At 59.0% G+C, this 13,153-nt stretch overlaps 1 protein-coding gene across 2 annotated transcripts in view; it reads left to right on the forward strand.

The window, feature by feature from the left end:
- Positions 1 to 8,526: 8,526 nt before the first annotated feature.
- GRM4 (glutamate metabotropic receptor 4) overlaps positions 8,527 to 13,153 on the forward strand; it is a 53,717-nt gene continuing 49,090 nt past the window's right edge. For both annotated transcript variants that reach the window (XM_055728300.1, XM_055728301.1), the window contains exon 1: positions 8,527 to 8,746. The gene's annotated coding sequence lies outside the window, so the exon portion shown is untranslated. The remainder of the gene's footprint in view (positions 8,747 to 13,153) is intronic.

The raw sequence follows: 13,153 nt of genomic DNA on the forward strand, positions 1-13,153 counted from the left end.
TTGGGATGCCACTTCACGGTGCAGGATCCATCCCACCTCCTCCCAAACCTTTTATGCCTCTTCCAAAAGCCGCTTTCTTGCATGGGGACACAGACACTGACACTGCTGGGTGTGTGTGTGCGCCTGGTGCAGCCCCTTTTCTTTGCAGCACCTGATCGATGAGGGACATAATTACTCTTGCAAAGGCAAATCTGTGCCGGCCTTGACTGCTTGGTTGCCCTCCAAGGAAGACAGTGTTTCCTCACAAAGTATGAGGCCATGAATATTTTATGCCCGAGGAGGACATTTCTTTCAGGAGATTGTTGCATGAATTATGGAGAAGTTGGGAGAAGAAGACGGGTGCTGTTTCGAGGGGGTCGGCTCTGTAGTGGAGGCTGCCCTGGCTCCGAGGGGTTTTGCTTGCCCAGGGTGCCTTTCCCTGGGTGGGGGGCGAGGTGTGCCCCTTGCCACCCGCTGCAGCAGGGGTGCTGGAGGAGCCCTTGGTGCAAATCCATCCCGGTTTGGGGCAGTTTGCTTTCCAGCAGTGCATGCAGAGTGAATGGGGCCATTTTTGCCCAGGGTCGGATGCAGGATGGGTGCCTTTGCTGCTGTCTGAGGCCTTTGAGAGGGGCACGGTGGGTTCCCCACACACTTGGAGGGGAGAAGCAAGGTGATGGCAGCCTCTCTGGCCTGCTCCATGCTCTCCTTGCTTTCCCTGTGTCCTGTGTATCATCGTGCCTGGCTGGGAGCTCGAGATGCCGATGCTCAGCGCTGGGACCATCCAGCATCTTTCCCACTGCTTTCCAGTGCTGGTCCCTGGTCCCTCCCCAGTGGCTCGTGGCTGTTCCTGCTGGGAGCCGTGGTCCACCCTGTGCCCTGCTGATGTCCTGCATCCCGGGAGCTGCTGCAGCTCTGCTCTGGCACAGCTAGTCAGGAAGGACAAGGGGGTTAACTCTCCACACCATCAGTGACTTTTGTGTTAGTTAATAGGTAAAGATTTTTCTCTAATTGTCCTGTTGGTGCGGAGGGAGTATGTGCTGTCTGGCCGTCACAGTTAATTTGACCACCAAATGTGCTCTCTCCTTCCTTTTTACCTCTTTAAAGAAAGCATTTCTAGCCACCCATGATCCCCGTGGGTGGAAAAACCCCTCCTGTATCCAAATGGAAACGCAGCTAGAGCTGTCTGCCCACCTTTCTTTGTGACCCTCCCCCCCATGCCGGGGTTGGTGGACAGGGCTGTGTCCCTGGGATGTTGCAGTGGGGACAGTGGAACATCTCTGGCTTTAAAGAGAAAAGGGGGTGGGGGGGAAGGGAAGGGTGGTCCAGGGGAGCAGGGCAGCGCTGCTACATTGCCAGGACCCTGGTCCCTCTGAGGCTGTGTGGTGGGGGACTTCTGCACCGTGCCAGGCTCTTGCTGCCAGGTGAAGCTTTAAAAGTGGGATGGGGATAAAAGCCCCTACCCTTGTTGTCCCCAGACCTGCTTAAAATGCAGGTAGAAGTGGCTTCTTCTTGGTGCAATATTAGCCTAAAACACAGAGCTGTGCTGATGATGCTAGCATGGCTCTAGTTCTGTCCTGCATCCCTTCAGGGCTTTACAACCCCCGTGGGCCATGCATCTTCACTGTGGCAGCAGGGTGGTGGCTTTAGCCAAAGCTGCATCCCCAAATCCTGTGGGATGTGGGGTGATCTGAGCATGGGTGCGAGGAGTTTGAGCCATCTCTGTGCCTGTTCGGGGTAGGTCCTGCGCTCTCTGGAGCACCAGCCAAAAAAGGTGCTGAAGGTGCACAAGGAGAGATTTCCGATGTAACGTTATGTCCCGGCTTTTCATGTTTCCTTATTGTTTAGACCTCAAATCCTTAGTAATCACTCACCCAAAATAGCTGCTCGACGCTCAGCCACATCCCTGGCCCTGCGCCACGTGAGCTCGTGCTCTCCGACATGGAGCAACTCCTCTGAAACCATTGAGTCTGTCACAGCTATTTTGCTTGTAAAGACTGTTCAAAGGGTTTTGGCGTTGAGGAGGGATGGCTGGATATCAGCGGGAGGGGAGAGCAGGAAGATGCTGCAGGGCGTTCGCTGCCGCTTGGCGTTAGCTGGAGAAGGGTGGAGGATGGTTCATGCCGGCGCTGGGTCCGGCTGCGGAGAGCTGCTTGTGGCACAAGAAACCTGTCTGCTCCCTGTTCCTCGGCTTTCTCAGGAGGGTGGGAACAGCTTGGGAGAGGAGGAGAGCTGGGTCCACTTCCAGTTTTCTCTGCCTCTGGGTGAGGGCTGGCATCTTGCTCAGCCGCGGTGGGGAGGGGGAAAAAATTAAATCCATGTGTTTTGTCAAAGTGTTTGTGTGTATCCATGGACAACTCTGACACTTTCTGTCTGGAAATGTCCCATGTTGGCAGTGAGTAAAATAACTGTGCTTTTTGTGCCACCAGCTCAGCTGCTGAGCGCTTGGGTTTGGGGGATCCCTGGTGAATCGGGCAGTGGCTCCTCTACCTTCTCATTTATAAGCAACAGCTTCTCACTGGGATGGGATTCACCAGTTACACTGGGTGGGTCAAACTGGGGAGCACAACCGGCAGCAGCCCTCGTGCTCTCCAGCAAGTAGCAAAATGGGGTGCCAGGCTCCCAAATCCCCTCTCCCTTCCCGGTATGGCCATGCTGGAGCAGCAGCAGGACATCACCTGGAGGATGGAGTCAGCTGAGGGCTGGAGCAGCGGGGTGGAAAACCTCCATTTGTGCAGGTTATGGTGATACCCCAGGTGGGTATCACATGGGGATACAAGTTATGGGATGCATGGGGAATAAATGTAGCTCGAGTGATGCTGGGGGTGCCAAGCACGTGGTGAAATGTCACGCTGCCCAGGCAAGCTGCGCCAGGCTGGCGTGTTTCTATCACAGAGCTGCCTTGCTTATTTAATTGAGCAAAATTCCCCGTTGCTGGAGCCTCCAGCACCTGCTCACAAGGTCGGTCCTGAGGGTAAAGCCGGCAGCTTCTCCTTTCCCGATCCATCAGTGCACTGAGCCGTGCTGGCCTCTGCTCCGCACCCAGGGGTGCGGGGTGGGTGCTGTGGGGTGGGTGGCCCTGGTGCTGAGGGCTGTTTCCTTGCCCGCACTCTTGCCGTTAGGTGGAAGTGTTGTAGAGGAGAAGAGCGCTGGTGCTGCCCGGCTCCGGGCTCCCAGAGCAGCAAAAGCCAGGCACGAGTCCTTTGTCCTCCCGAGACACGGAGGCAGTGAGGTAGAAAGGGGAATTTTTAGGTTGGCTACACCCGGGAGAGAGGAATAAATCCCCAACAAGCAGCTCTGACACGGCAGCTGGAGGCGGCTCGGCCAGGGCTGGATATGGCCACGGAGCATCAGTGCCCGCTGCTCGCGCTGGATCCCCAGCGTCTGCTCCATCCCCTCAGTGCTGGCATGGGCTCTGCTGGGAAAAAGCCCCCCAGCCCAGGGAAAGTCCCCCCCGGTTGGTGGTCTCCAAGAGGCAGGTCTGGCTGCTTGGCCTCAGTCAGGGTTTTGCTGGGGGTCCCGCATCCGCTGGCTGGGATGCAGGTGCCTGGCAGGATTCCCGGCTGCACGGGGGCTTGGCAGCCCCCAATGTGGGCGAGGGGCAACCAAGGGGGCTGCCAGGGAGCTGGCACAGCTGCAGCAGCCTTCCTCACGAGGAGGAGGAGCTGTCATCACTCACAGCCTGCAGCCGAATCATCCCTCTTTCATTGCTAATTCCTCCCTGTAAGCCTGGATAGGCTTTCCCCCCCCCCCCCCCCCCCCCCTGCATTTCTTTAAAATGCAACTCTTTCCATCAAAATCTGGTTAGTCATGAAGCGTATAATGAGTTTTATATATATTTAAAATGGTCTGACATTCGGCATCCCATTATCCTCACTCCTCGAGAGAAACATGGACTTGATGTGTGAATGTTGATCCAATAACAGCGCAGTCAGTACCATTTTTGCTCCCTGAAATATCCGTATCTATTACCCATATTCATGTGCTGTTTGTGTGTAGGAGTCTCTTTCTTGTGGAAAGAAATCCAAGGCTTTTTTTTTTTTTTTTTTTTTTTTTTACCTTGGGCCTGTTGTTTAGGTATTTTTTTGGGCAAGCTGACTTATTTTGTTGCTTGGTTTTGTTTTGCCATTTTGTTTATTCTTTTGGTAATCCCCATCTCTGGCTCTAATTGCCCAACACAGGGTAACTCAATGGCTTCTTGCAAGCGGCTCATGCAATTTCTGCTGGCAAATGGCTGCGGGGGGCTGAGCCTGGGTCACCCCACTCAATACCAGCCTGAAACACCCTGCAAACTTCCAGCACTTTTCCCATTCCCCATCCTCTTGCTAAGGTTCTCTGCCTGACGTCAGTGAAAACTTTCCCTTTGCTGCAAAATCCCCCGCAAGGAGCAGGACAAAAATGTCAATGTGTTCTTCTTTCTTCCTTCTTAAATCATTCTCCTCCTCTTTTCTTTTCTTGCAAACCAGCCTTTCGCTTCCTCCTGTGCCACTGCCACCAGCCAGGAGCCCTTGACCTGCCGTGTCCCGTGTCCCTCTGGTGCCGCTCCTCCTGGCCAAGGTTGTCCCCCAGACAAGTGGGACACCAGCAAAACATCTCCAACTCCCCCAGTCTCTTCCCCTGCAAACTTATTTTTTCTTTAAATACACACAAAAATAGTTCTTACTGGGACTCTTGCTTTTTAATTGTGTAGATATTACAGGTAATTACAGCTCTATTAATATTTCAATTTGAATTAAAGATTTTTTCCCCACCCTTCTATCCAGGTGGGAATGAAATCCATACCCAAGGCAACTGCACACTGGCAACAGAACCCACAGATAGAAAGGACCGTGTGTGATTCCTGAGCTTCTGTCTCTTTGACATGAGCGACCCGTGAAGAGGAATGAGGAGGTGCTGGCTTGGCCATAAATTATTCAAAGCCCTTTTGCAGAGCCGAACCGCAAAGTCCAGTCCATAAGATGTGGTTTTGTGCTTTCCTATATTAAAAAAAAAAACAAAAACAAACAACTGCAAGCAGAACGTCTTCCTGGTTGGTGCTTGGTGGCTTTAGCAGTGGACATGGTGACCTTCCTTGCTGCAGGAGGACCAGAGCAGTGGGAGGGTGGATGCTATGGATGCTGTGTGGCTGGCTGGGGGACAACCGTGGGCTGAGTGGGCTCGGGGAGTGCCAAAGCCTCCTGCCTGGGGGTCTGCAAACCCTGGAGGTTCAGGGAAAGGCTGCTGGTGGCCCTGGGGATGCTGGGGCACCCCATAATCCCTGGATGGACGTGAACACGGAGCTGGGACTTGGCTCAGGGTGTGCTCTTCCAACCCTGCCTCCAGGATGCGAGAGGCAGCGACTTGCTCAGTTCCTCTTGCTTTGAGCCTGATGAAGCCATATCGATCCTGCGGAGGATGGAACTGCATCCATTTGCTGACGGTATTGAACTCTCCTGGAATATTTGATCATCTTATGACCCCTGTGCCCAGGAGGAGCCCTGGCAGCAGCAGCAGCGAACTTTGCGGGATTTGCTGGAGCGCTCTCAGGGGAACCCCACGCACGGGCTGCTTCCCTGGCATCGCTGGGGCATCTCCTGCCTGTCCCTGTGCTCCCCTACCCATCCTGCTCAGCTGCCACATCATGGCCTTCCCCATCACTCCAGGGAAGCGTGGCGGCATTGGCCTGAGCCGGCTTTCCAAATGTTAATTGTGTTTTGACATTCTCGATGGTGACACGAGCGCTGTGATATTTTGGCTTCTGGCTGACAGCAGGGAGAAGGGCGTGAGAAGGGGAGACGTGGTCTGTGAGGCTTGGAAAGGAGAAAGAGAGACACTGCCAGCTGCAGCTGTGGTGGCAAGAACATCCCCCAATTCCCTGGAACTCAGGTCGCCAGGGCTGGGTGATGGTTGTTTTCCATCAGAGCCAGGGGAGCATCGAGCATCCCTGGGCGAGCAGGCTGCCGGAGCAGTTCAGGTGCTGCTTCAGCCCAAACTTCTGCATAATTTAGCCCAGACACCTTCCCCCAGTGATTCTTCAGGACCTGGGAAAAGCTAAGCAGGCTGGCCTGGTGTCCTTGTGCCTGGGGACACAGCCCTGCCCCAGTGCCGCGAGACCCCAGGCTGCGAGTGGGATACCCTTGTTTCTCCTTGAAGGCAGAGCACATGTCTTACAAATCCCCAGGAGCTGAGGGCTTCACCTGGCTCGGAGCAGAAAGCTTGACCTCAGGGTGCCTCCGAGAGCTGCTTTTGGTGAAGGGATTTGTGTCCGGCTTATCCTGCGGTGGCTGGAGCACCCTCAGCCCTGGCTTGTGGGTGACTCACGAGCCTGGAGCCCTGGCTGGTGCCTCTGCTGTGCCCTGAGGCTCTTCGGGGCTTGGGGCAGGTGAGGGGCTCCTCTCCTCCCAGGGGCTCCGTGGTCCTGGGCACTGATGGGTGCAGACCCCCCACTCCTGCCCATGACTCTGCCCTACATTGTGCCAGTCCAAACAGCCCCTTTGGGTCACCAGGTGATCCCAGAGGTGGGTCTATGGTTGGGTCCTAGGGGGTCTCCCAGATCTGTTGCAGTGTTCCAGCTGTTGCCCATGGTGGAGACAATGTGGCTTCTCGACTTTTGGACCCCCCTCCCCCCCCCCAGCCACTCTGCTCCCCATGCAGAAGGGCCTGAGTGAGTCCTTGCTCCCCTGAGAGCCTTTTGGAAATGTCAGAGCCCCCCAAGACAGGCAGATAGTTGCTGCCTGGGAGCCTTGCTCGGGGACCTGAGGTGCTGCTGGTGGGGCAGATTGCAGCTGGGAGCTGGGCTGTCACTAGCATCCATCCTTGTGCCCCCTCCCCACCAGCCACAGTGCAGAGATCCTTTTGCTTCCATTCCTGGCACTGGTGCTGGCACAGCTGAGGTTGCACACCATGTGTGCATGCATGGGGGGGTGGACGGGTCTGTCCCCCTCCCGGGGCTGCCCTCCCCTGCATCAGAGCAGAATAACAATGAGAACAGCTCCAGCTCTTGCTGTAAACGAAATCGCTGCAACAGCCTGGTCTCTCTGCAGGCGACAGTGCTCTGGGCGCGATCCCGTGAGCATCTGAATCCATGGGAATATCGCCACTTATTTTAATGGCAGGAGGGCGGCTGGCCAGCTTTTCAGGCAAGTGCATCTCACTGGAGAGCACGTAGCTCCTTCAAAGGCCTGGCCAGGGTATCGTGCTGGGAGCTGGGCAGTTCTGAGCGCTTCTGAAAAACCAGCTCATCACCAGCCCCCCGAGCAGGATCTGTGCGGCAGGGCTGCGATGGCCAAGGCCGAGCCCTTCACACCGGCACCAGGACTTGGCTGACCTCACACCAGGGCTGGTATTTTGCTATTCCAAGCAAACAACACAGATCAATCCTTAGGGAAGATGAGGCTGGAAATGTGTGTTGGAAAGGCTGTGCTTTGCTTTTTGGTGCTCAGAGAGGGAGGTGGAGCTGCAGAGAGCCTTCCCTGCTGCCAGACCCCTGATTTGTGTGCAGGGACCGGGGTCCCTGCATGGGCTGGATGCTCTCGAAGCCCCGGTGTAGGGGCAGGTGTACTCCCTAATTGCTCCAGTGACCGATTATCCCGCAGTCATTACCATGATGGATCGGAGCAGTTAATGTGTCAATGGCCATTACTAGGGGGCTGTGTTTTCTCTGGATTAATGAATGGACACACCATGACGGGCTCCTTGGAGCCGCCAGGGCCTGGGGCTGGTGGTTTGGTAGCCAATGGAGGCGATGCGTGAGCTGTGCTCCACGTGTGTGCAGAGTGGGCTGGTGGCGTCACTTGATGGGAGGCTGAAGAGAAGGGCAATGGCTTCGGGCAACGAGCATCCTCCCTTGAGCATCCTTCCTTATCACTGCCCTGGGGAGCTGCTCCCACCACGGGGAGGGGAATTTAGGGATGGATTTTTTAGTGGATGCAGTGGGAGCCACAGCATCCCAGCAGCTGGGTGCGGGGGACCCTTCCCACGCCCCCAGCACATACCGTGCTCCTTGTGGGGCTGGGCAGAGGCTGGTGCATTTGCACCCATGGGAGCAGGCGTGGACCCCCACTTATGCAAATGCTGAAATTAGAGGATTGCAACCTGGGGGAGGCTCTTTAGCATGGGGGGGGTCTGGATGCCCGGGCTCGTGCCAGCCCTGCTGCTGTGCTCATGGCTGCGACGACGGCTGGAGGTGACGGGCAGGGACAGAAGGACAAGTCCAAGCAAAATACATCTCGATGCAAAGACCAGGAGGGAGAGAGAGGCACGGGGGACTGCAGGGGTATGAGAGGGGCCGGGTCCACTCCCCCCGCGCCGGCCGGGGCTGTCGCTGCCCGGCGGGGGGGGGGCTTGCGGGGCCGCAGCCGTGCCCCCCCCTCCCGGGAGCCGGGGGGCAGCCGGGGGCGGCCGCGGGGTCCCCCGCGGTGCGCTAGTGCTTTAAAAGGCTGGCAAAGCCGGCGGCGGGCTTCCCAGCGCCTCTTCATGCAAAACTTCCCCGGCCCCAGCCCTCCTCCTCCTCCTCTTCCTCCTCCTTCTCCTCCTCCTCCTCCTCCTCCTCCTCCTCCTCCTCCTCGGCGCGGCTGCGGTGCGCGGAGCGCGGCGGGTCCCGCCCGGCTGCGGCTCGCTCGGCTCCCCGGGCCGGGCCGGGGCTGGGGGGGCCGGGCTGCCCCCGCCGCATGCCGCAGGGCCCCCCCGGGCTGCCGGCGCCCCGCCGGGGCCGGGGGCGGATCGCGGCACCGGGCAGCGGCCGCGGGCGGAGACGGGGTCGGCGGCGCCGCCAACTTCGCGCTGCCCGCGGGTAAGTGCGGGGCGGGCGGAGCATCCCCGGGACGCCCGGGACCCCCAACCCTCCCGAGGGGCTGGGGTGCCCCCTCCTCCCCCCACCCCAGCAACGCTCCAGCAGATTTTCCGCCTTTCCTTTTTTTTTTTGTTTGTTTGTTTTGTTTGTTTTTGTTTTTAGGGGGGGCTGCGACAGCGGGGGCTGCAGCAGGGAGCCCCCTCCACAGCAGGGAGCCGCCTCCAGCCCCAGTCTGTGTCCCCCCCTCCGGCAGCTCCCCGGTTCCCCCCTCATCCCATTATTCCTAGTTGTGGGGCTGCGGAGCACTGCCCCTCACCCCGCAGCATCCCCGCCGTGGGGGGCACAGGGGGACCCCTCCTTGCCCCAGTCAATAAGCCTGTCACCTTTGTCCCCAGAGGTACCCGTCGCCCCCGTGTGGGCTCCGGGGAGGGGGCTGTGGGGGGGCTGGGGCTGGGGGCTGTGGCCGAGCCGCAGGCGGGTGGCTGCCCCCCCTCGCCGCAGCGGGCAGGGCCCGCAGAGCCCGCCGCAGGGCAGGGCAGGGGGAGAAGCAGCCGCTGCTTTGCCCAGCTCAGCGGGGAAGGGGCTGCCCCATGGAGCTTGGGGGGGGGGGGAGACCCTTCCCCAGAGCTGGAGCGACCCCACGGAGGCATCCCGGGTTGGGAGCTGGGAGCCCCGCTCTGGGTGCAGACACGCTCCCAGGTCTGTTTTCCTCTCCGGAGCGCTCTGGCAGAGCCGATCTGCCTGGCTCCGGGAGCCGCTGGGGAAGTTGGCAGCCGTGGGAAAGATCCACACAACTCTCCCACCACCTGCCTGGGAACAGCCCCGCCACCTTCCTCCTCCTCCTCCTCCTCCTCCTCCCGGTGTGATGAGTTTGCCGTGCTCTGCCAGCCGGCTTCTTTTTCTGGGGGCTGCTTTGGCTTTTGCGGGGGGGATGCCCGCTGCCTTCGGTGGCGGCTGCGACGGAGAGGCTGCGGAGTGAGTCATTGCCATCGCTGCTACCGGGTGACCTGTGGCTGGGGGCTTGGGGGGGGGGGGGGCTGGGGTGACCGAAGCAGGGCTGGGGTGACCGGAGATGCTCACCGGCGCTGGCCGCTGGCCCACGGCAGGGCCTGGGGAGGGAGAGAACTGAGCCGATCTGTTGAATGCAGCGAGGAGCTCGGGGAAATGCCAAGAGAACTGCCAAAAGAAAAAAAAGCAAAGCGCTTTTCCTTCCCTCCCTCTGCTCCCTGTAAACAGGGATTTATCCACAGCAGGGCAGTGGGCAGGGGGTGCGGGGGGATGTGCTGGGCAAGATACAGGCTGGGGGGGGGGGGGGAGACCCTCCTCCCTGTGACCTGCCACCTCCGCACCGAGCCGCGGTCCGATGGGATGTGCAGAGATCCTGGCTGCTTTTGACCAGCCTGGCTGAGCCGGGGGGATGCAGTGCTGGGGACCAGGGTGATGGTGGTCCGATGGTGGTCTGCCTTTGCAAGGGGGATGGGTCCCCACGGGCACAGCAGGTTCCAGCTGCCCCAGGCTGGGGGGGCACAGGCAAGCCTGTTTTGGGGAGGGCAGCAGGTGCTGAGCGGGTGGTGCTGAGCTGCACTCTGGGGTGTTGGAGCAGCGGAGGGGGAGCTTCAAGGGGATTTTACAGTGGGAACTGAAGCTCGGACGCAGCCGTGGCCCGGCCCCCCCATCCCAGGGGCCAGCATCACCCTGCAGAGGAGCGTGCCCGCTCCCTGAAAAAGTGTCACGTGCTTCAACTTTGGCATCAGGCAGGAGGAGGATGGATTTGTCAGCTCAGCCACCCCCTTCCAGCTCTTCCCAGAAAGGCAACGGCTTGAAGATGTGGCAGGTCCTAATTATGACATACGCGAACCCGCTCCTGCTGCCCTCCCCGGCTTTGTGCCCGCTGCGGGCACTGTATCATCCTCTCCGGCTTCACGTCTAATGGAGGAGTTTCCTCAGCGGGGTGGGCCGGTTCCCTGTGCCCTGGTGCTGTGGATAGCCCTGCACCAAGCCCAGCTCAGGATGGGTGTCTCTGCCCCCCCCCGGGGCTTTCCCAGGCTGGGTATGGGCAGGGGATGGTGCTGCCAGACCACGGTCTCGGGGTGTAGGTGTGATGGGGAGCAGAAGCACCACGCGGTGTCACGGGCACCACTGGGGACCGACAGTCAGCTCTTGCTCTGAGCCAGTGCCGTCCCAATTTGCAGAAGGTGATCAAAAATTAATTGCGGGATTTTGCTGCACGTGGCAGAAGCAGGGATGAGCGCCGGCTCCTTCCCTCCCTCCAGCCTCTCCTGGCTGGAGCTCCGTGTGCTGGCTGCCGGCGGAGACCCCGCGCCACCTCCCGCAAGGTGAGCCGCTGCGATCTCCGCTTGTTCCGCGGCCGGATCCTGCTCGCCTTCCCCTCGCTGTGCCATCCGATCCTTCAAAATGAGGGATTAGTCCTGGCCTGCTTGGCAGTGGGGAGGGAGAGGGAAGGAGAGAGCTTGGCTGCAGTTAAGGAGATATATATATATATATCATGATAAATATGTCCTAGGTCTGATCCGTGCTCAGTGGGAGCATTTTTCTTCGGACTTCAGCATCCTTCAGGGGATGCTCTGTGGCAGTGAAGAGGGTGGTGATACGCGGCTTTGCCCGCTGCGGGGCTGTGAGCCGGGCGCTGGCAGGACGCGGTTGCAGAGGGGTTGAGTCGGCACCCTGGCACTGGGCTTGGGCTTATGCAAGCGTTGCGATATCTGTTCGTGCATCGATTGAGGCGTTTCTGGGGGATGCTGCATCTTGGAGCACGTCGGATGGGTTTTGATGTTAAAACCCGGGGTCTCTGCTTGCCGCTGCCTGCCGAGCCGTGGCCTTGCTTTTCCTCTGAGCAAACGCCGGGGTACTTGACCTGAATACTTAAGGTTTTGCCTGTCAAGAGAGAACTTAACCTGTTGTCCCCTTCCTCTATGTCTAAATTCTGCTATACTTAATGGAGCTTTTGTGATTAAAAAAACCAGGAGCCAAAACGAACTTCCCTGTAATCGCTTGCAAGTGGGGAAGAGTGAGCGTGCGCTAATTGGGATATTGTGCTGCATGCCGGCTGGCCCCGCTTACTGAAGGAATAGCAGGTGGGGAAAGAAATGGCCTTGATTTTCAAAAAGATGCTGGCGAGCTTGCGGCAGCCAGTGTGGCAGAAGCCGGCACAGCCCTTCCCGTGCTGGGGCTGGGCTGGGGAGGTCTCCTCGGTGGTGGGCTGATGGGTGGTTGGCTCCTTGGCAGCCAGGGATGGAGTCACGCAGGTGAGTGCTGGGCACAGCCTCTTCGCTGCTTATTCCTGCGTCTCCTGGATTGTGTCACCAGCTAAGCCTTTGCCTGGTTTAATAAGCCCTGATGCAACTGGGTGGGCTCAGCACAAAACCAGTGAGTGCCCAGGTTCTGAACTGGGAGCCAACAGGTCTTGTACAGCTGGAGGAGCCCCATCCTGCTCTAAGATCCGTGGGAGCAGGGTCTGCTGGCGGTGGGGTGGGATGCTCAGGATAAGCCCTGGCTGGGATCTGAATTAACACGCCTCTGTGCTTTGCCCACTGCCAGCGGTGACGAAGCCATGGTGGTTAGCGCTTAGCCGGCGCTCTGGTTGATGGCACACGAGATGTGAACTCGCCTGCCTGCAGTGGCATGGGCTCCATGGAGCTAATGGCAGCAAAATGACTTGGTTTTGACTGGGAGTCCTGCAGGGCGTGGAGCGAGGGAGAGAAATGGGCCATTCCCTTCCTTATTTATTTAACCCCTAAAGGAGCTTTTTCACTGCCGCAAAATCCCTGTGTCACGGGGCAGGTCTGGGGGGCTCCAGCAGAGACCCTCTGTGCTGTGCCGCTGTCATGGGCCAAGTCTCCTCTGGCCCCAGGCTCTTGGGGTTGGTCGGTGTGATTTGGGGGACACTCTGGGCTGTTTTTTCCTGGGGCTGCAGCAGCACCAAGCTGGGGAAGGGAAATCTTGCACACAAAACCCAGGCGATGTGTGGAGGGGGGGGCTCCAGCTGCCCCTCCTGGAGGTGCACCAGCCCCATGGAGCAGCTGCGAGCACTTGCCTTGGCTGCAGAGCCTTGGGATGCAGATCGCCCTGGCGGGATGGGCTGCCCAGCTCCGGGGCTGTGTGTCTGGTGGCTGTGGTCACCTCTGGGCTCTGTGGGACATGGTGAGCCCGGATGATGTTTCTCTGCAGCCCTGACTGGTGCGGCGCTTGCAGGGATGCACAGGAGGAGCTGTGGGAAGGAGCTGCAGAGGTGAAGCCCGGGATGGCCAGTCCTTCCGCCAGGCACTGGAGATGGGTTCACAGCACGAGCTTTGTGGGGTGCAGGAGAATTTTTAATCAGCGCTGGATTTGTCCTGCCCAGCTGAGCCCTCACCCTGCCCCATCCAGGGACCTTCGTGGATGGTGATG

This window comes from Falco cherrug, chromosome 16, assembly GCF_023634085.1.
Source record: "Falco cherrug isolate bFalChe1 chromosome 16, bFalChe1.pri, whole genome shotgun sequence".
Classification (NCBI taxonomy): Eukaryota; Metazoa; Chordata; class Aves; order Falconiformes; family Falconidae; genus Falco; species Falco cherrug.